Here is a 21,890-nt window from a genome sequence, read left to right on the forward strand (position 1 = left end):
AATCATTTACAGGGGTTAAGAGACGTGAAGAGGCTTAGCAAGGGAGATGTGGATCTACGCCTTGGAAATGGAGCTCGAGTAGCGGCCGAATCCAAGGGAACTTATGTATTAGCTTTGCCTAATGGATTTGAGTTGTATTTACATAATTGTTTTTATGTGCCTACACTTTCTAAAAACATTATTTCAATCGCTATGTTGGACATGGACGGTTTTTGTTTTGTCATTAAAAACAATCGTTGTACTATTTCAAGGAACGACTTGGTTATAGGCCAAGCTCCTTCTATTAATGGCATTTACATTTTAGAAACCTCGAATCCGACTAATGACATCTACAACATTCAATCAAAGAAACTCAAATCAAGTGATCCAAATGAATCGTTCATTTGGCATTGTCGATTAGGTCACATAAACGAGAATCGCATCAAAAGATTAATTTCGACTAATGTGATTACACCATTTGATTATCAATCATATGGAACATGCGAATATTGCCTTCTTGGCAAGATGACTCGTAATCCTTTTAGCGGTAAAGGAACACGAGCTAGTGAGCTATTGGGACTCATACATACCGATGTGTGTGGACCAATGAGTATCACCGCTCGAGGAAATTATGACTACTTCATAACCTTCACCGACGACTTGAGTAGACATGGGTATGTCTATTTAATGAAACATAAGAGTGAAGTTTTTGAGAAATTCAAGGAATTTCAAAAAAAAGTAGAGAACCAATTGAACAAAAAGATAAAAGCACTACGTTCCGATCGTGGTGGAGAATATCTTAGCCTTGAATTCGATTCACACTTGAAAGGTTGTGGTATTATATCACAACTTTCTCCACCCGGAACACCACAACTCAATGGTGTTGCCGAAAGGAGAAATCGAACCCTACTTGATATGGTTCGATCAATAATGAGTCAAACCGAGCTACCAAACTCGTTTTGGGGATTTGCGATTCAAACCGCAATTAGATCTTTGAATAATAGTCCCACAAAGACAACCGAAAAGACTCCATATGAGATGTGGACGGGAAGGGTTCCCAATATATCCTATATGAAGATTTGGGGATGTGATGCTTACGTCAAGGCAAAGACCGACAACAAGGTTGCCCCAAGATCCGAAAAATGCATCTTTGTAGGTTACCCCTCGACCTCTCGAGGATACTACTTCTACAAACCTCAAGAAAACAAAGTGTTTGTGTCTTGCGAGGCTGTCTTCTTAGAAAGAGACTTTATTTCTAAGAGACAAAGTAGGAGAAATTTTGAACTTGATGAAGTTCAAGAGCCACAAACCCAGGTAGAGACGCAAGAAGATGTTCCTTCGTCGTCTAACGCGGTTGTCCCTCCTCTACTTAGAAGAACGGGCCGAGTTATTCGCCATCCCGATCGATATGTGGGACTTATCGAAGAAGATGGAACACTCGATGTGTTGCTTTTAGAAAGTGACGAGCCCGCCACCTACAAAGCCGCAATCTCTAGTCCAAATTCCTCCTTATGGCTTGAAGCCATGAAGTCCGAGATGGATTCTATGCATGAAAACCAAGTTTGGAACTTGGTGGATTTGCCTAAAGGGGCAAGACCTCTTCAATGCAAATGGATTTTCAAGGTCAAGAATGGCATAGAAGGACATGATGATGTCTACAAAGCTAGGCTAGTGGCAAAAGGATTTACCCAAGTCCAAGGTCTTCATTATGATGAAACCTTCGCCCCCGTAGCCATGCTAAGATCCATACAGATTTTGTTAGCGATTGCCGCATTTCATGATTATGAAATATGGCAAATGGATGTCAAAACCGCTTTTCTAAATGGGCATTTAGAAGAGGAGGTGTACATGATACAACCCGAAGGTTTTGTCGATCCTAAAAATCCTAACAAAGTGTGCAAACTTAAGAGATCCATTTATGGACTTAAGCAAGCATCAAGAAGTTGGAATCATCGATTTGATCATGTGATAAAAGAGAATGGTTTCACTCGAAGTGTTGAGGAACCATGTTTATACATAAAATTTAGTGGGAGCAATGTTGTGTTCCTAATCTTGTATGTCGATGACATACTACTCATTGGAAATGATATTCCAATGTTGTCTTCAGTTAAAAGGTGGTTAGGTAACCACTTCCAAATGAAGGATTTAGGAGAGGCACAACGCATATTAGGTATCCGGATCCATAGAGATAGATCCAAGAGGATATTGGCACTAAGTCAAGAATCTTATGTTGATAAGATTCTTCGAAGTTTCAGCATGGACAAATCAAAAAGGGGATTGGTACCCATGGTAACTGGGACAATATTGAGCAAGTCTCAATCGCCCTCCGAACCCCATGATGTTGAACGCATGGAATTGATCCCTTATGCTTCCGCTGTTGGATCAATCATGTACGCCATGATATGCACACGTCCTGATGTCTCGTATGCCTTGAGCATGACGAGTAGATATCAAGGAAATCCAGGTGAGAGTCACTGGATAGTCGTCAAGAACATCCTTAAGTACTTGAGAAGAACTAAGGATTCTATCTTAGTGTTTGGAGGAGACACCGAGCTCCGTGTTAATGGATACACGGACTCAAGTTTTCAAACGGATAGAGATGACATGAAATCACAAGCTGGTTTTGTTTTCATGCTCAATGGTGGTGTCGTTAGCTGGAGAAGCTTCAAGGAAGCTGTGGATCATGGATTCAACAATGGAGGCTGAGTACATTGCAAAGATCGGAAAGCTGTCAAGGAAAAGCTGTATGGATCAGGCAATTCACAGAAGGTCTAAGAGTAGTACCTACCGCCAATGATCCCATCACTCTCTATTGTGATAATAGTGGGACAATCTTCCAAGCTAAAGAGCCAAAGTCTAGTAATAGACCTAGACATGTACTTAGAAAATATCATGTAATTAGAGATTTCATTGAAAGAAAGGAAATTGCGATATGTAAGGTTGGGACGGATGATAACATAGCTGATCCGCTCACCAAGCCTTTATCGCAGGCTAAGCATGATGGACATGTTGCGTCCATGGGACTTAAACGCATGCCAGTTTTTGGTTAGATTTGATATGAAATAAAAGAGTTGTTTTATTTTCTCATATGCATAATCTCATTTGTCTTTTATTTTTCCATTACTTTGTCATATTCAAATGGGTTGTGGAGACAAGATTGAACCCCATTAAAGTGAACTAAATTGACATAGTAATCGTCCATAGTCACTTGTATGAGGTGACGTCTCGAAGTGACTAGATTGTGATGCGATTGATGGCAAATTCAAGTGCCATAAAGTCATATGAGAATGACTGGTCGATCACATAGGCAGACTGTTAGGAACACTTTGTCGGGCAAATGACCGCTTATAGAGTTCTGGCAAATTTATATAGCCTGGTCGTGGCGAGAGCTACTATAGTATTCTAATGAGTCGATTCTTTTGACTAAAGACTGTTCGCCTAAGGTGGCACAGTTTCAGATTAACTTTGATTTATGTTACTACGACCTTCGTAAATGGGGTCAAATGGGCATATTTTGGATTATGATGGCTGTGGCTAGTCGAAGGGAATAAGTGCGATAGGAATTGTCCACCCCTTGTCAGGGTTATAACAATATCTCAAGGCCACTCGAGGAGAAATGAACTGGAAATGCGTGGCCACGCTCGGAAGGTATCTATGGTAGATAATTCCGGTCAATCAGTTATTCTCCAGATCGAGGAAACCACTCTCGATATGATCACGTGCAAGTACGATCTGAAAGACACCTTGCATTGAGTGAGAGATAGTAATAGGACAAGAGAATTGGTGACGCACACTTGTCGAGGACAAGTGGGAGATTGTTGGAATATGTGTCCTCCGATAATAATGCGATCACAACTGTTGATCATGATGATCACATGTTTAAATCTCATTTTAAGAATACATGTGGGATGTAATATTTGATGTAATATTTTACAGTCAACTGGTTCACACATATCGGTAATGATTGGCTGACTAGAGTTTGACATTACTGTCGTGCGACGGTGGTGATCAGTTGATCCCCTTAGGTCATACCTATAGGGAAATACTCTTAATTGATTATTTAATTAATCGTATGCCTATACGAGTTAATTAAATTGCTTAAAATTGACGGGTGATATTGTGAGTAAAATTAACGTGTGTTATTGTAATTCGATTATATTAGATACGGTCTAAGTAATTGAATTGTTTTATTACTTAGATAAAATTATTGTTTACGAAACAATTGAAATTGAATGAATAATTTATTATAAATACAAGACGTTGTGATTTATAATTCAATAAACCATTTCGGTACAAGTAATTACGAATTACTAGTCGATTTTGTATATGACATATTTTTATTAGTATGTTGATTTTTAACGTATTAAAAATGCATAAATGTGAGACATAAACATGTTACATGTTACATATGACATTGTGACAAAATTGACAAATTGACAAAGATAAAATGGAACCCATTTTATCTTATATGTACCGAAATAATGGAGGGAGTATGAGGATTAATATTGTGTTTTTATTTTAAATAGGAATATGATTATTATCCCTATAGACTAGCCTTGCATGCCTATCTTCTTGGGTAGAAAAACAAGCCCATGCATAGGGCACCCTTCCCCCCACCCACCGGTTTTTCCCACTAAGAGGAACAAATGGGTTCCTCCATTATTCATTCATACAATTCTAATTTTCTAGAGTAAGAAAATATTCTCTACACATGTGATACATTTTAGAGAAAAAAAAACCTATCATATATCTCTCCTCTTGGCCGAAATTCTCTAGAGGAAAATACAAAATATTTTGTGTCAATTTTAAGTATAACTTATATTTTACTAGCTCATATTTATATAAGTTATTAAGAGATTTCTTTGGGTATTCACTTTCGGGAGAGGTTCTACTTTGGACCTTTTTGTTCATCCATTTTAAGGAACGCTCAAGAATAAGTAAGAAGGAGATCTTACTTGTGCCCTTTAATCCGAAATCCCAAAGTAAGAAAGACGATTTCTTCTCTTGTCTATTTTAGTTTGCATGCATAAGATCTAGTTTTAATTTTATGACTAAATTAAAATGTCACATATATGAATATGTAAATTAATGTGATTAATAATTTCCAACAATACCTGCTCAACAACTGCTCACCATCCCCGAATGGATCACCACAGTTTTTAAAACAATAAAACGGGGTCAGTACTATTCACACAATCATACATATACAATTACTATAAGAATGAAACCAACATATCTCAACCGTCACATAACCCAAACTCCACAATCAGCTCCTCAACTCTGACTACACACTAAAGTGTGTAGTCCTGCCAGAGTACCCGTCGCAACAGGTTACTCCACTCCGCCAGTGGGGGACCGCAGCCGTTCCCACGTAAGCCCCGCTCATACCATAGAGCGAATAACCCAAATTCATTAATGTGCACATCCCTTCTGTGGCGGGTTCCACAGAAGGCGAATAATGGGCGTGAAGCCACTCCCGCAAGTGACCCCAATCAGCCAGGGACGCACCCCGAAGAACACTGACAGATACAATCAAACACAACTACCAGCAGTAATCAATTCCAACAACCGTCACAATACTCGTATGATAATATTCAACAATCCTAAATCACAACCAACACATATGTGAATAATATTGAGTAGGGAAACCCTACCTGGAATGCAAAACAATCAGACGATCTCAACAGCTGTTATCAAAAAGCCTCCTCTACGAATTCTCCTCCTAACAAATGATCACATAATTACTAACAATCATAAAAACCAACAAAACCCCCAAATCCCCAAATTAGGGCTTAACCAAACTTAATAAAATAAAATAAAATCGGTACGTAGATCTTACCCTCGACGCAAGGATCACAAGGATGTAAAGAACGATAGATTCTGATCTCCCAAGCTTCGGGATTTTTCAATAATGCGAAAGATGCAAAGTACGTAGGTTGAAATCTCTTTTGCAGTGATTAGGTTTAATGAAAGTGTATTATGAAAGTGACGGAAAGGTTTATATATTAATTCGCATTATTAACAAAACCCGACAAAACATTACCCGTAAACCGAGCCACTCGATCGAGTAGCTGACGTACTCGATCGAGTGCCCCCTACTCGATCGAGTACCAAGGCTACTCGATCGAGTACCCTACAGACAGAAACTTTTTCTAAAAACCAAAACACCCTTACTCGACAGAGTAAGGCCCACTCGATAGAGTACCCAGAGGCTCATAAAACCGTAGTATTACAGTCTTCCCTCCTTAAAAAGAACTTCGTCCCCGAAGTTCAAACCACAACAAAACAAAAACATACTACCACACTCCCGACACAACAACCAACATAAAACTTAACATAAAAACATGTTACCAACCAAACTCAACCCGACTCAAACCACTACAAAACAAACCGACACAACACAAAAAGGGTGTAAAACTCTTTGCGATCATCTCCTACCCCCCTAAAACAAACAAGGTTACGTCCCCGTAACCATACATACCTGATCAAAAAGGAAAGGGTAACGCTCTCTCATGGCCTCCTCTGCCTCCCATGTAGCTTCCTCTACCTCATGATTAGACCAAAGGATCTTAAGCAAAACTGTCTCACCACCCCTAGTCTTCCTAACCTTCCGGTCAAGAATCTGCTTAGGCACTTCAAGATAAGACAAGGACTCATCTAGCTCTATGTTCTCTGCCTCTAACACATGTGACGGATCACTCACATACTTCCGCAGCTGAGATACGTGAAACACATTATGCACTCTCTCCAACGCAGCTGGCAAAGCCAAACGATAATCAACCTCTCCAACCCGGTCTAAGATCTCATAAGGCCCTATGAACTTCTGACTCAGCTTGCCTTTCTTCCCAAATCTCATAACCCCACGCATAGGAGACACTTTCAGAAGAACCTTGTCCCCAACTTGAAACTCGATATCCCGGCGATGTAGATCTGCATAACTCTTTTGCCTATCCTGAGCTGCTCTCATTCTCTCCTTGATCATCTTAATCTGCTCAACCATCTCATGTACCATCGCTGGTCCTAAAACTACTGCTCAGCATTGTCGTCCCAACAGATCGGACTCCTACATCTCCTCCCATATAAGGCCTCAAACGGTGCCATGCCAATACTAGTGCGATAGCTGTTGTTGTAAGAAAACTCTATCAAATCCAACCTATGTTCCCAGATACCACCAAAGTCCATCACACAAGCTCGTAACATATCCTCAAGAGTCTTGATTGTTCTCTCTGTCTGACCATCTGTTGCAAGATGAAATGATGTACTCATCTTCAATGTCGTTCCCAAATATTCCTGCAACTCTTTTCAAAACATGGAAATAAATCTCGCATCTCTGTCAGATACTATGTCTTTAGGCACCCCATGCAACTTTAGCACATTCTTCCGATAAGCCATAGTTAATTGTGCTTTAGTCCATGTATCTTTCATTGGCACAAAATGAGCTGACTTGGTCAGTCGATCCACTATAATCCATATCATGTTGTTACCATGTTGACTCTTTGGCAAACCCACGATAAAATCCATAGAAATGGATTCCCACTTCCACTCTGGTACCTCAAGAGACTGAATCTTACCTTGTGGTCGTCGTTGTTCCCCTTTAACTCTCTGGCATGTCAAACAACGAGCTACAAACTCAGCTGTTTCTTTCTTCATCCCAGGCCACCAGAACGTGTTCTTTAAATCTTTGTACAGCTTGTCACCACCTGGATGTACCGAATACGGTGTACAATGTGCCTCTGTCATGATTGTCTTTTCCAGCTCCTCATCATTAGGGACACACCACCTCCCATCAAACCTCAAACTACCATCTGAATGAATAGATAATCTAGACACTGTCCCTTTCTCTACTCCAGCTCTCCACTCTACCATCTTAGGATCCAACACCTGTTTACCTCGTATATCATCATAAAGATCAGGCTGCACTGTCAAATCTCCCATGGCATCCCCTCTCTGCATCATATGTATCCCAAAATTCCCCACCTCGTCTCTCAACCTCATCAAAGATATAGCTGTACATAAAGAATGTACACTCTTCCTGCTCAAAGCATCTGCAACAAAATTGGCTTTCCCTTCATGGTAGATAATATCCATGTCATAATCGCCAATCAATTCCATCCACCTGCTCTGTCTCATGTTCAACTCCTTTTGAGTGAAGATGTACTTGAGACTCTTGTGATCTGAAAATACCTTAAAGGTCTCCCCATAAAGGTAATATCTCCAAATCTTGAGAGCAAACACCACTGCACCCAACTCTAGGTCATGTGTAGGATAATTCTCCTCATAAGGCTTCAATTGCCTGGAAGCATATGCAATCACTTTACCGTTCTGCATCAACACGCATCCCAACCCATTCTTCGAGGCATCTGTATAAACCTCAAAGTTCTCACTCCCTTCAGGCAATGCTAAGATTGGAGCTGTGGTCAAACGCTCCTTTAATGTTTGGAACGCCGTCTCACAACTCTCATCACAACGAAACATGTTCTCTTTCCTCATCAGAGCTGTCATAGGTCTAGCAATCTTGGAGAAATCCTTCACGAACCGTCTGTAGTATCCAGCTAAACCCAAGAAACTCCGAATCTCAGCTACATTCTTTGGTGCTTCCCACTTGGTCACTGCCTCAATCTTTGCCGGATCCACAGCTACTCCATCCTTAGAGATCACATGCCCCAGAAAAGCAACTTTCTCTAACCAGAACTCACACTTGGACAACTTAGCATATAACTCGTGTTCCCTCAAGGTCTGCAACACAATCCTCAGATGTTCCTCATGTTCCTCCTTAGTCTTGGAATAGACTAAGATGTCATCTATGAAAACCACCACAAACTTGTCCAGAAACTGACTAAAAACTCTGTTCATCAAATCCATAAACACAGCCGGTGCATTAGATAACCCAAAAGGCATCACCACATACTCATAATGGCCATACCTCGACGTGAAAGCTGTCTTTGGTATGTCCACCTCCCTAATCTTCACCTGATGGTACCCCGACCTCAAATCAATCTTGGAAAAGACTGATGCGCCACTCAACTGATCAAACAGGTCATCTATCCTTGGCAAAGGATACTTGTTCTTCACCGCCACTCGGTTCAACTCCCTGTAATCTATGCACAACCTCAAACTCCCATCTTTCTTCTTCACGAAAAGAACTGGTGCTCCCCACGGTGATACACTTGGTCTAATGTATCCCTTCTCTATCAGATCGTTCAACTGCTTCCTGAGCTCCTCCAACTCCTTAGGACCCATCTGGTACGGTGCCTTAGAGATTGGCCCCGTCCCCGGTTTCAACTCAACCGTGAAATATATTTCCCTCTTCGGCGGTGAAACAAAAATTGTTTCGTCAAAATTCATTTGTAGGCCTAAAGAAACAGTCCAAGGAATGGTTAACAATTGAAAGTGTTTCATCGCTTTTTGAAGTATTATTCCAGCAGGCCTGACTTCCAATCTCTATATCTCAAGTTCTAACGGTTCAAGTCATATGATTCCTATGCCATTGGAAAGCTTAAGGTCTTATCTAAATCAGGGATTTGGAATTACCATCATAGTTATTTTATATCTTGAGTTATGGTCGATGCAAACAGACTACGTATTTCGGAACAGCCCATGACCTATGTGCACTAAAGGTTCAATATATCAAGATTTACTCAATGATTAAGGTTGATTCCTTTTGGAGATGAAAGCTAACTCATTTAGCTTTCCAGTTAGCTATCATGAGCCCTTAAATTCATTGTAAACTATGAGATATGCCCTCTACAAGATGCACCTGGTTTCAGAGAGATCTGTCAAGCCCGGTTTTGGACATCATCACAATTCAAGGTCCAACTCCAAATACGTCTAACAAGATGTGCTATTTTATGACTCTAGACCCTTCTATGATGAGTTTAAGACATTTTTGAGTAAGGACCTTAATCTCAATAAGGTACCTACCAAGCATTAATTGAAGAATCAAAACTGAGCACAAGAGGGTCCCCGGTTTGGAGTAGCTTTGAGTATTGTGTTGAATGTCGCTTTCAACCTTCCCATTTTGATCAAGCAAGCTTCATGACACCTTTTGCCTGTTATTTGGGTCTCTTCCTACTCTTGGACGAACCTCTTGGCAGCCATAAAAGATGTCCACAAGATCCATAAATAAAGCTAGCAAACAAGGAAGCTTGACCATTTGTGACCACTCCTTTTCTATGTCTTTGTTTTTAGCCTTTTATTTTCATAACTGTAAGGCTTTGTAGCTGTTATGTAATGTCTTGTTAGAAGACTAATGTAAGCCCTTAGATCCTAGGTTAGATGGATGGCTGGGATGCTTTTGCTTGGCCTATATAAGCCAAGTTAACTCATTGTAAAAAAACCAGATTGAGTGAATTAAAGAATGAGTAAGAAACCAAGTGTTTTCTTCATCAAAACCTATTCTTTGTTGAGTGCTTGAATAGTCCTCTTTGCTTAGTGCTTGAGGTTTGGGTAATTTCTTTGCTTAGTGCTTGAAATTTCCCTTAGGCTTAATCTAGTGGCTTAGTGCTTGGATTAAGTCATATCCCAATCACGCTTGTTACTCTATTCGATTGTAGAGTTCAGGATTTCGTGGTGCCAAACAGTTCTGTCGACTGTTCGATTGCAGTCCTCGGAGTTTCTGTTCGGTTTTTTTAGTCCTTTTTATCACAATTAAACAGTCTGTATCACTGTCCAAATCGAGTCATTTTCAGTCAAAATTCGAGTCTTGAGAGTTTTACTTCAAATTGGTTATCAGAGCAAAGGTTTAACACAATTCCATTGTTGTGTTAGTCTTGGGTTGGTAATCCTTTTTGTGATTTCATTGTATCCTAACTACAACAAAAACAGAAAGACAAACCCAATGAGTGAAGAGAGTTTATCAAAACTTTGGTTTGTTGTTTGAAAAATCTGTTTTTATTAAAGTGTTGTCATTCGGTTTTCCCATTGGAAAATCAGTAGCAATGGAGTATGTTTATGTTCCATGCTCAAAGATTGAGCCTTGTAACCTTGGTTCCACTTCCAAGTCCTTACAAGCAACTAAGGTGAAGTTGCAAGCCCAAATAAGAAGGCTTAAAGGTGATGTGCCTACAAGGAGTGCAACCGGTTGTCATGGAGTTCCGAGGGAGCCAAAACCACCAGATTTGAGCCGTGGAGAGCACCACTTGCTCCGTGATTGTCCTAAGTCCTCTCCCACCCTTAGAGACAAAGGTAAAACACCATTACTTCCTTCTTTTAATGGTGAAAACAGTAGGGCCTTTGTGTCTTGGTTATATGAGGTTGAATGCTATTTTAAGGGCAAGTATTTTTCGGAGGAAAGGAAGCTTGAGTTGGTTGTGTCTTGTTTAAAGGGTAGTGATTTGTTTTGGTATAATGCTCTTAATTTTGCAAGGATGGTGAAAGGTAAGGGTAAAATTAGGTCTTGGTTTAAACTTGAAAAGAACATGAGACTAAAGTTTCTACCTTGCTCTACCATGAATGAATTATGGGCTAAACTTAAAACCCTTAAACAAAATTCCTTGAGTGTTCATGAGTATGCTAGATTATTTGAGGAACTACATTTTGTGTGTGTCAATGAAGTTAATCCTTTCAAAAAAATCAGATTTTTTCTTGGCTTGAAATCTGAAATTGCTCGAAAAATTAACTTAGAAATGGTGCATTCATATGGAGAATTGCTTGGGTTGGCTTTGTATGTTGAGGAGGGCTTAGCAAGACCTAAAAACCATGAGGTCTTAGCTAAAGGGGTTAGTTTAGAGGTAGCCAAAACAGATGGGAAAGAGGAGAGCTTAGACCAAGGAGTTGTGCCAAGCTTGAACATTACTTGTCCTAAGTCTAAGTCCCTTGAGCCAAAAGTCATTAGCATTTGTGGTGAGATGATTAACCCATGTAGTGCTATATTTGAGAATCCATGTTTTGAAACTAAAACCCCCTTCAACCCAACACATAATCCTACTAGTGAGGAGGAGAATAGCCATATCCTCTCCCATGTGACCATCAATGAACAAGCAACTGATTTAGAGCCGAGAGATGTGATTGTCGATCAAGGACTACTTGACCTTCAAACTGTAGGGATTGGACAGTCCGTGGGCCTGTTCAATGGTGGCATTTGTTGGGATTCAATCAAGGATCCGGATGAAGCAAGAGGAGAGTCTCTATTTGATGGTGGTACTCACTTACGACCTAACCAAGAAACTTTGAGCTTTATTCCAAGGAGGCTAAGAGGTATTTGGGTGAGTGAGCAAAATAAAGTTGGGAATGGCACGACACCTCTCTTGCTATACACAATTCGGGTCTATGATCCGGGAGGAAGTCATGAGAACCCATCTCTTGAAGTGTGCGTGGTCTTGAAGAGGTTAAAGATGACAATGTCGAGAATTTGAGGGCAAATTCTTTTGAAGAAAGGGAGTTTGAAACAAAAATTGTTTCATCAAAATTCATTTGTAGGCCTAAAGAAACAGTCCAAGGAATGGTTAACAATTGAAAGTGTTTCATCGCTTTTTGAAGCATTATTCCAGCAGGCCTGACTTCCAATCTCTATATCTCAAGTTCTAACGGTTCAAGTCATATGATTCCTATTCCATTGGAAAGCTTAAGGTCTTATCTAAATCAGGGATTTGTAATTACCATCATATCTATTTTATATCTTGAGTTATGGTCGATGCAAACAGACTACGCATTTCGGAACAGCCCATGACCTATGTGCACTAAAGGTTCAATATATCAAGATTTACTCAATGATTAAGGTTGATTCCTTTTGTAGATGAAAGCTAACTCATTTAGCTTTCCAGTTAGCTATCATGAGCCCTTAAATTCATTGTGAGCTATGAGATATGCCCTCTACAAGATGCACCTGGTTTCCTGAGACTGCTGCCAAGCCCGGTTTTGGACATCATCACAATTCAAGGTCCAACTCCAAATATGTCTAACAAGATGTGCTATTTTATGACTCTAGACCCTTCTATGATGAGTTTAAGACATTTTTGAGTAAGGACCTTAATCTCAATAAGGTACCTACCAAGCATTAATTGAAGAATCAAAACTGAGCACAAGAGGGTCCCCGGTTTGGAGTAGCTTTGAGTATTGTGTTGAATGTCGCTTTCAACCTTCCCCTTTTGATCAAGCAAGCTTCATGACACCTTTTGCCTGTTATTTGGGTCTCTTCCTACTCTTGGACGAACCTCTTGGCAGCCACAAAAGATGTCCACAAGATCCATAAATAAAGCTAGCAAACAAGGAAGCTTGACCATTTGTGACCACTCCTTTTCTATGTCTTTGTTTTTAGCCTTTTATTTTCAGAATTGTAAGGCTTTGTAGCTGTTATGTAATGTCTTGTTAGAAGACTAATTTAAGCCCTTAGATCCTAGGTTAGATGGATGGCTAGGATGCTTTTGCTTGGCCTATATAAGCCAAGTTAACTCATTGTAAAAAAACCAGATTGAGTGAATTAAAGAATGAGTAAGAAACCAAGTGTTTTCTTCATCAAAACCTATTCTTTGCTGAGTGCTTGAATAGTCCTCTTTGCTTAGTGCTTGAGGTTTGGGTAATTTCTTTGCTTAGTGCTTGAAATTTCCCTTAGGCTTAATCTAGTGGCTTAGTGCTTGAATTAAGTCATATCCCAATCACGCTTGTTACTCTATTCGATTGTAGAGTTCAGGATTTCGTGGTGCCAAACAGCTCTGTCGACTGTTCGATTGCAGTCCTCGGAGTTTCTGTTTGGTTTTTTTAGTCCTTTTTATCACAATTAAACAGTCCGTATCACTGTCCAAATCGAGTCATTTTCAGTTAAAATTCGAGTCTTGGAGTTTTACTTCAGGCGGTAACCCCGGAATCTCCTCTGGAAAGACATCTGAAAACTCCCCCACAACTGGTATCTGATCAACTGTTGGACTCTCTATCCGGTAATCTCTCACATGGCATAAGATCAACGGGCACCCCTTCGTCAGATAGGACTTCAAGGTCACAGCTGCAATCAACTTAACTTTGGGTTTGACAACAAACCCACGATAAGACACACTTATGCCCTTAGGACCTCTCAGAGACACTTTCTTTTGATGACAGTCTATCTTAGCTTTATACTTTCCTAACCAATCCATCCCGACTATCATCTCAAAACCGTTTAAAGGAAACTCTAGCAGGTCAACAGGTAGATCAACTTGCCCAACTATCAAAGATACATCCTTAAACAACCTCCCACATGTTACGGACTCTCCCGAAGGTATAAAAACTTTCTCACTTACAGACTCATACTCTCTCAAACCCAACTGTTTAACATGACTCGAAGATACAAACGACTGAGACGCCCCTGAATCAAACAAAACAAAGGTGTGAACACCATTAACGTGAAAGGTACCAGTGATAACATGTGCGTCGTCCTCAGTTGCTTGTTTGTCCATCATAAACAGCTTTCCACTGGTCTTCTGCCCACCTCCCTGGACAGTACTGGCTGAAGTAGTCGGCTTAGCACCCGACCCCTGATTGTTTTTGGTGTTGGCAACTGGTTTCTGATAAGAATTACCGCCATTGCGGTTACCTCCACCATTGTTACTTTGACCTCCCCGGTTGCTCCATGACCCAGCTGGTCTGTTACTCGCAAAACTCTGTGCCGGCCCCTGAGAAAAAGTCCCCTGGCCCGATCTCTGGTAACCCCCGTTCGCCGCACTGGTGCACTCATGTCTCTTATGGCCTACACCGCCACAGTTAAAGCAGGTCATACCCCAACTACCACCACTACTACCACGGCCACGCCCATATGAAGCCCCAGCACTAAACCCTGAACCAGAAGAATACACTCTAGACTGACTGTGGTTGTCTTTCTTGTAGTTAGATTGGCCACCACTCTCGCTCTCAGCCTTTCTTTTTTGAACACCTCTCTCCCGGGCCATCTCTACCAACCTCTCAGCTCTCCGAGCCCTCTCATAAGCTTCCTTAACATCAGCAAGAACTCCCACGGGTAACTTATCCATTATCTTGGGGGTCAACCCCTTCCCGAACCTCAAAGCTAGGTTCTCCTCACTCAATCCCATGTCCTCTGCATACCTAGACTTCTCATTAAACTTCTGATAGTACTCAGCCACAGAAATCTCAGAGGTCATCTTGAACCCATCAAACTCCCCCCTCAACTTACTCCTCACATGTTCCGGCACAAACTCCCTCTTCATAGCTCTCCTAAACTCTTCCCAAGGAATAGCATGCAGCCCCTGCTTCTCATACATCTCTCTAGCACTCACTTTCACCTTGTCCCACCACTCTCCTGCTGCCTCCCTCAAGTAGAACGCAGCTTGTTCTACTCTCATCTCATCCGGACAATGCACTAAATCCAGAATGTTCTCCATCTCACGATGCCAATTGTCAAGAAGAATTGGCTCCCCGGTCCCCTTATACTCTTTTGGATTAAACCTTGCTATGTAAAGGCTGATCTTAGAGTGATCACCCTCCTTATCCTTCCCCACTCTCTTAAGGGCCTCAGTAAGAGCATCTTGATGCTCCAACATCTTAACTATGTCATCCACGTTCATGCTCTCAGCTCTCGCATACAAAGCGGTTTTCTTTGGTGGCATCTTGAAGCTATATAAGAAAAGGTAGATATAAACATACGTACTATAACTCAAAACACGAAGACAGCCTGCCCAGAACCCACTCGATCGAGTGCCCAAACCTACTCGATCGAGTGGAGGCTACTCGATCGAGTGCCCAACATGCTCGATCGAGTGCCCTGACTCCAGAACCCAAACAGACTTTCTGATCTCTAACCCACTCGATCGAGTTGACAAGCCACTTGATCGAGTGCCCCCTACTCGATCGAGTACCCAAAAACACGATTCTGATCATAAAAACGTCAAATACCCACTCGATCGAGTCAGACCCACTCGATCGAGTACCTCACCCACTCGATCGAGTGCCCCCCACTCGATCGAGTCATGCAGACTCGTGAATACTACCCGCATGTTATCTCACATACCCCAACGTACTATGCATTCATTATTGTCGTAACATATTAATTACAACTACGCATGCAAATCTACGCAATTCCTCATACAATCAACAAAATAATCTACTTCATGTTATCAAGTGCCACATTATAAAATACTAACATGCCTTTAATTCAATTCCACATATAAAACACACCTCTTCAACTTTTAACCACACACCCAATCCTCCATTTCCAACATCCAATGATTCTCAACATATATCATTACGTACACACACAAACCAAAAGATAACACACACGACTCCGACACATACCCCCCATCTGACCGGTTCAAAATTGCAGGGTGAGTTCGCGACTTTAGGACGTCTCCCAAACCTTTGCATTAGCTCCTACAACTTTTACCCCGGGTTCATTTTATTTGACTCCCTATGTTCATTAGATTCATTAGTTACAGGTTTCAGGATCTTCGCTCTGATACCATTTTGTAACACCCTCATACTCCAAGTGCCTTACCAGGACCACTTAAGGCATGGAAGTGCTACCATCTCGGTTACCCGAGGCAATGATAATCAAAAGACAATAAAGAAACAACATTTAAATGGTATAAAGTTAAAGTGAGTACAATCCAAAACCAAACTGCCAAAATACGGATTACATGTTCATAAACCAACTGTCTAAACAGCTAATCAAATGTCTGATAAACTACTCAAGCTACAGCGGAAGACTCTATCATCTGAAGGTGACACATCCCAGCTAGCCCATATGTCTCGACTCATACCAGCTCAACAACTGCTCACCATCCCCGAATGGATCACCACAGTTTTTAAAACAATAAAACGGGGTCAGTACTATTCACACAATCATACATATACAATTACTATAAGACAGAAACCAACATATCTCAACCGTCACATAACCCAAACTCCACAATCAGCTCCTCAACTCTGACTACACACTAAAGTGTGTAGTCCTGCCAGAGTACCCGTCGCAACGGTTACTCCACTCCGCCAGTGGGGGACCGCAGCCGTTCCCACCTAAGCCCCGCTCATACCATAGAGCGAATAACCCAAATCCATTAATGTGCACATCCCTTCTGTGGCGGGTTCCACAGAAGGCGAATAATGGGCGTGAAGCCACTCCCGCAAGTGACCCCACTCGGCCAGGGACGCACCCCGAAAAACACTGACAGATACAATCAAACACAACTACCAGCAGTAATCAATTCCAACAACCGTCACAATACTCGTATGATAATAATCAACAATCCTAAATCACAACCAACACATATGTGAATAATACTGGGTAGGGAAACCCTACCTGGAATGCAAAACAATCAGACGATCTCAACAGCTGTTATCAAAAAGCCTCCTCTACGAATTATCCTCCTAACATATGATCACATAATTACTAACAATCATAAAAACCAACAAAACCCCCAAATCCCTAAATTAGGGCTTAACCAAACTTAATAAAATACTATAAAATCGGTACATAGATCTTCCCCTCGACGCAAGGATCACAAGGATGTAAAGAACGATAGATTCTGATCTCCCAAGCTCCGGGATTTGTCAATAATGCGAAAGATGCGAAGTACGTAGGTTGAAATCTCTTTTGCAGTGATTAGGTTTAATAAAAGTGTATTATGAAAGTGACGGAAAGGTTTATATATTAATTCGCATTATTAACAAAACCCGACAAAACATTACCCGTAAACCGAGCAACTCGATCGAGTAGCTGACGTACTCGATCGAGTGCCCCCTACTCGATCGAGTACCAAGGCTACTCGATCGAGTACCCTACAGACGGAAACTTTTTCTAAAAACCAAAACACCCTTACTCGACAGAGTAAGGCCCACTCGATAGAGTACTCAGAGGCTCATAAAACCGTAGTATTACAGCAAGGTGGCTTGTCGTCTGTTCTATTTACAGGGGAAACAGAAAGTTGATGTTGCCAGGGGATACGTGTTCGCTTACGACCGACTTCAACAAGTTAAGGTTCATGGTATACCCCTTCGTGATAATTGCAGGAAAGTGGAAGTGTCCCAATTATATAAAGACGAGTATGGGGAAGTAAAAGTACCATTTCCTAATGAGGAGATCACTTATTTGAAAGAAGCCCTAAGCTCTTATGTGCAATGGCCTAACAACCTCATCAATGTTGTCATCCCCGAGGTACCTATACGCAGACGTTAATTGCTACTTGTTCTTTAAATATATTAGAGTACGAATATTAACATATCGTAAGTACTTTAATCTTTACATTTGCAGAAGTTAAGCAAAGTCATGGTGGCAGCTAAAGCAATTACTACTACGTCAACGGAAGTTGTTGCAGTCAAGCCTGCTTATGATTCTTATTATGAATCGTGTGAATATAAGAAAAAAATGAAAACTACTTCGCTGAAGGCTTTGCACAACCTGGCTGTAAAGAAGTCACCTAGAAGGGATGTAGTCATGATTAACATTGAAGAGGAAATTATGGGCGCAAGCTGATATAGCTGTACTGGACCCGAAGCAACTGATAGAATTTGTCGACCTTGACAATTTAGATGCTGTTCACATTTCGATTTGGATGAAGTAAGTTTTATTAATAAAACTATTTAGTCATTTCCATTTACAAATAATGATGTTTGTTTAAATTATCAATTACAATAACATTCTTCGTTCCATGTGGCGTAATAGGCACATCAATAATCAGTTTGCTGAGTGGAAGGTCCCAATTCACACCTACGGATTCTTGAGTCCTAAGGCATTCTCTGTGAACAGAATTTCATACGAAGAACAAATCAATAGTATCGCTCGTCGGTTGATGTTGACCAAAAAACTATGGCTTGCTCCGTACAATGAGAATATGTATGTATAGTACGTGATTATTGTAATGAATCATGGTTCTATAAATTTATTATTAACATGCTTAAATGCATGTAAATGAACTAACAGTTTAATGTCCCAAATTGAATAGGAAGCATTGGGTGATCTTTGGCGGTCAAGTGGAAACAAAAACGATTATCTTTGGATTGACTCTCATGAAGGCAAACCCTCAGACAGTTGTGTAAGGATGATAATTGAGTAAGTTTACAACCTTCAATAATGTCATTTGTTATTGTATGACTTGAGCCATATATATGCAAATAATAATGGCATTTGTGTATATTTTAAAATTAGTGTTTTTGAAGCAAAAAAAAAAGATTATGTCCACTTGGGAAATATGAAAGCAACGCTGTTCCCAATTTTATCACGCCATTAGTAAGTGTATTCTTAATAATTAATCGTATCATTTAATTAATGTTTTTGCGAGAGGTTGATTATCTAATTCAGCTGATTTGTATGTGATTTATATAATAGTCTCCTAAAGCACCAGACGACAAACAATGCGCCTTTTACGTTTGTCAGTCCATGTGGGAGGTTATCAACAGAAAACTTTCTACCATTCCGATACGGGTTAGTGTGATTTAAAAACTACTTCAGACGTAAATTGAGTTCAATTCTGTATACTTCCATGTATTATATCTATTTTGATTATGTATATTTTGAATTGTAGTTTCCACTAATACTCAACAAAGCCCCAGAATATTCGCCAGAGGACATCACCCAGTTGAGAAATATGTGGGCCAGTTATGTTGTTTCATTAGCGGAGTCTCAATAGTTTTCTCATGCTTTATGTACGAGTGTGTATATATAGAGCCATTGTGTATTGGCTTCTTTTGTTTTTCTGAGGAAGTTGTGTTTTGGCTTTTGATCATCTCGTTTGTACTGTTTTTAAACTGGGTTTAATTGATCATGGGGTGTAATATTTTGATGCAGGATTGAATTTTTGCACCGCATTTCTTTGGAATGCTATTTTTCAAAGCAGAAATTTGAAAAAATAGCATTTAAAGAATCGCTACAAAAAACGCTTTGAAAAAATAGCATTTCAAAGAATTCTTGCTAAAACAAGCTAAAATCATTTAAAAAAAAATTAAAAACGATAACGGTTAAAAACAACCCGTTGCAAACAATTATTTTACAACGGTTTTATTTAGATAAATAACCGTTGACATCTTTTCCCTCCCATTCAAACCGCCAAAAATATAAGATAACGAATGATAACCGTTGTCGAGTTCAAAACTTTTACAACGGTTTATTTAAACAGAACCGTTGTCAAAGTTTCATCAATAAAAATAGATAACGGTTACATACCGTTGTCAACATATGAATATAACAACGGTTTTGCAAGCAATAAAGTCGTTAAATTTTGACATTCAATTAAATAAGATAACGAAATGAACCGTTATCATATATAATATTTAACAACGGTTTTGGAACGATAAGACGTTGTTAATAGTAAACTACGACAACGGATTTGAAACCGTTCTTAAGATTTAATAATGGTTTCTTAAAAGATTTTATAACGGTTCTTGATGTTATATAACGGTCGCGTGTTACTTGTACAACCGTGGTATATATTTAACAACCGTCGTTGTAATAACGGTCCCGTGTTTCTATTTAAAAACGGTAATTGCATTATTTGACCGTTATTGAAAGTCTTATTTGGCGTAGTGAACTAGTATAACTTTGAGTTTCGTGTCAAGGTTATGGTTGAGGTTACTATAACTTCAAGGGCATTTGTTGAAGTTATAGTCGAGGCTACTAAAACCTCATGTTTGGAGTTCACGTTATGGTTAATGTTACTATAACATTGATCATTAGTATTTGTTTCATACGTAGAGTTGTATCCAATTGTAGTATAACATTGTGTTTGCTTATGTCTTTGGTTACTCTATTCATATGTAAGTTATACAGTCAGTTACATTGTTCTATGAGTTGTGTCATGATGTTGTTCATGCATTGTTGGTACAGTCGGTTATACTGTGCATTTGTGGTTGGCCGGTTGTAGGACAGTAGTATCAGTTATATACTATCGGAATGAACAAACGCTACCCTTCGGGGATGGTTGTATGGTCTATGGTTGGGGGGGTGTTTATCAGAGGCAGTTCGTTAATCGCTATGCCCCCCAAGTGTCGTTCGGTGTACATTTATTGCACCGAGAGCTCTAGCCAGGTCTTAGGCATGTAGGCAGTGGTTATACGCTATACATAGTACCTTGGATGCAGTTCGTTAATCGGTCCACAACCCGTTGGATGCAGTTCGTTAATCGGTCCATCAACTAAAGGCAGTTAATTAATTGTTCTAACAGTTAGAGGCAGTTCGTTAATCGCTTTAACGGCGTTCATTCTATACACGGTGCTCGTGGCTAGAGGCAGTTTGTTATACGCTCTAGTAGTTGTTTGGTTTGGTTATATTTGCATTGAGTTTGATTGTCCTAAGATTCTACATTGTGTCATAACTTGGAGTTATCATTATAAATGGTTGTCTGATCATATCATTGTTCAATGGTAAGTTGGTGTCGATTTTTCATGAGTATAGATGGTCTCACATGTTTACTGGTTTTACATTTCAATTGTTATTTATTGTTGGTTATATTCAATTGTCGAAAACATGACTGGGAGAGCATCTAGTTACTCCTGACTGATTGTCGACCCCCATTCTCAGGTTGAATGTTCATCGCTGTTGGGATGATGTTGTTTGGGATGCATCGAGGGGTGAGATGAATAATAAATTAGGAGTTTGTTTTTATGTTTTGAGAACCTTTAATAATGTATTAGTTTGGTTTTAGTTTTGTTTCTAGTAGCGAACCGGATTGGTCAAGTGTTTCCGTCACCTTGACCCTTTTATCATTGTTATACTCTGATATTTCTTTTAATATACGTTTTCCCTTTGTTTTATAATCCGGGTTGTTACATAATATGATCAAGTAACCAGACCCGATAATGACCCAACCCAAACCCGACTCGACTCGATACATCATTTGACCCGAAATGACCCAACACGATAACGACCCGAACCCGATCCGATATGACTTGAAAGGGTTGACTGACCCGATATGACTCAAATCCGTTATGACATGACTTGACCCGTCCCAAACCCGACCCGACTGACCCGATTGCCACCTAATTTATGTTTCACCCCATTG

The sequence above is a fragment of the Silene latifolia genome, chromosome 6, assembly GCF_048544455.1.
Source record: "Silene latifolia isolate original U9 population chromosome 6, ASM4854445v1, whole genome shotgun sequence".
In the NCBI taxonomy this organism is placed as follows: Eukaryota; Viridiplantae; Streptophyta; class Magnoliopsida; order Caryophyllales; family Caryophyllaceae; genus Silene; species Silene latifolia.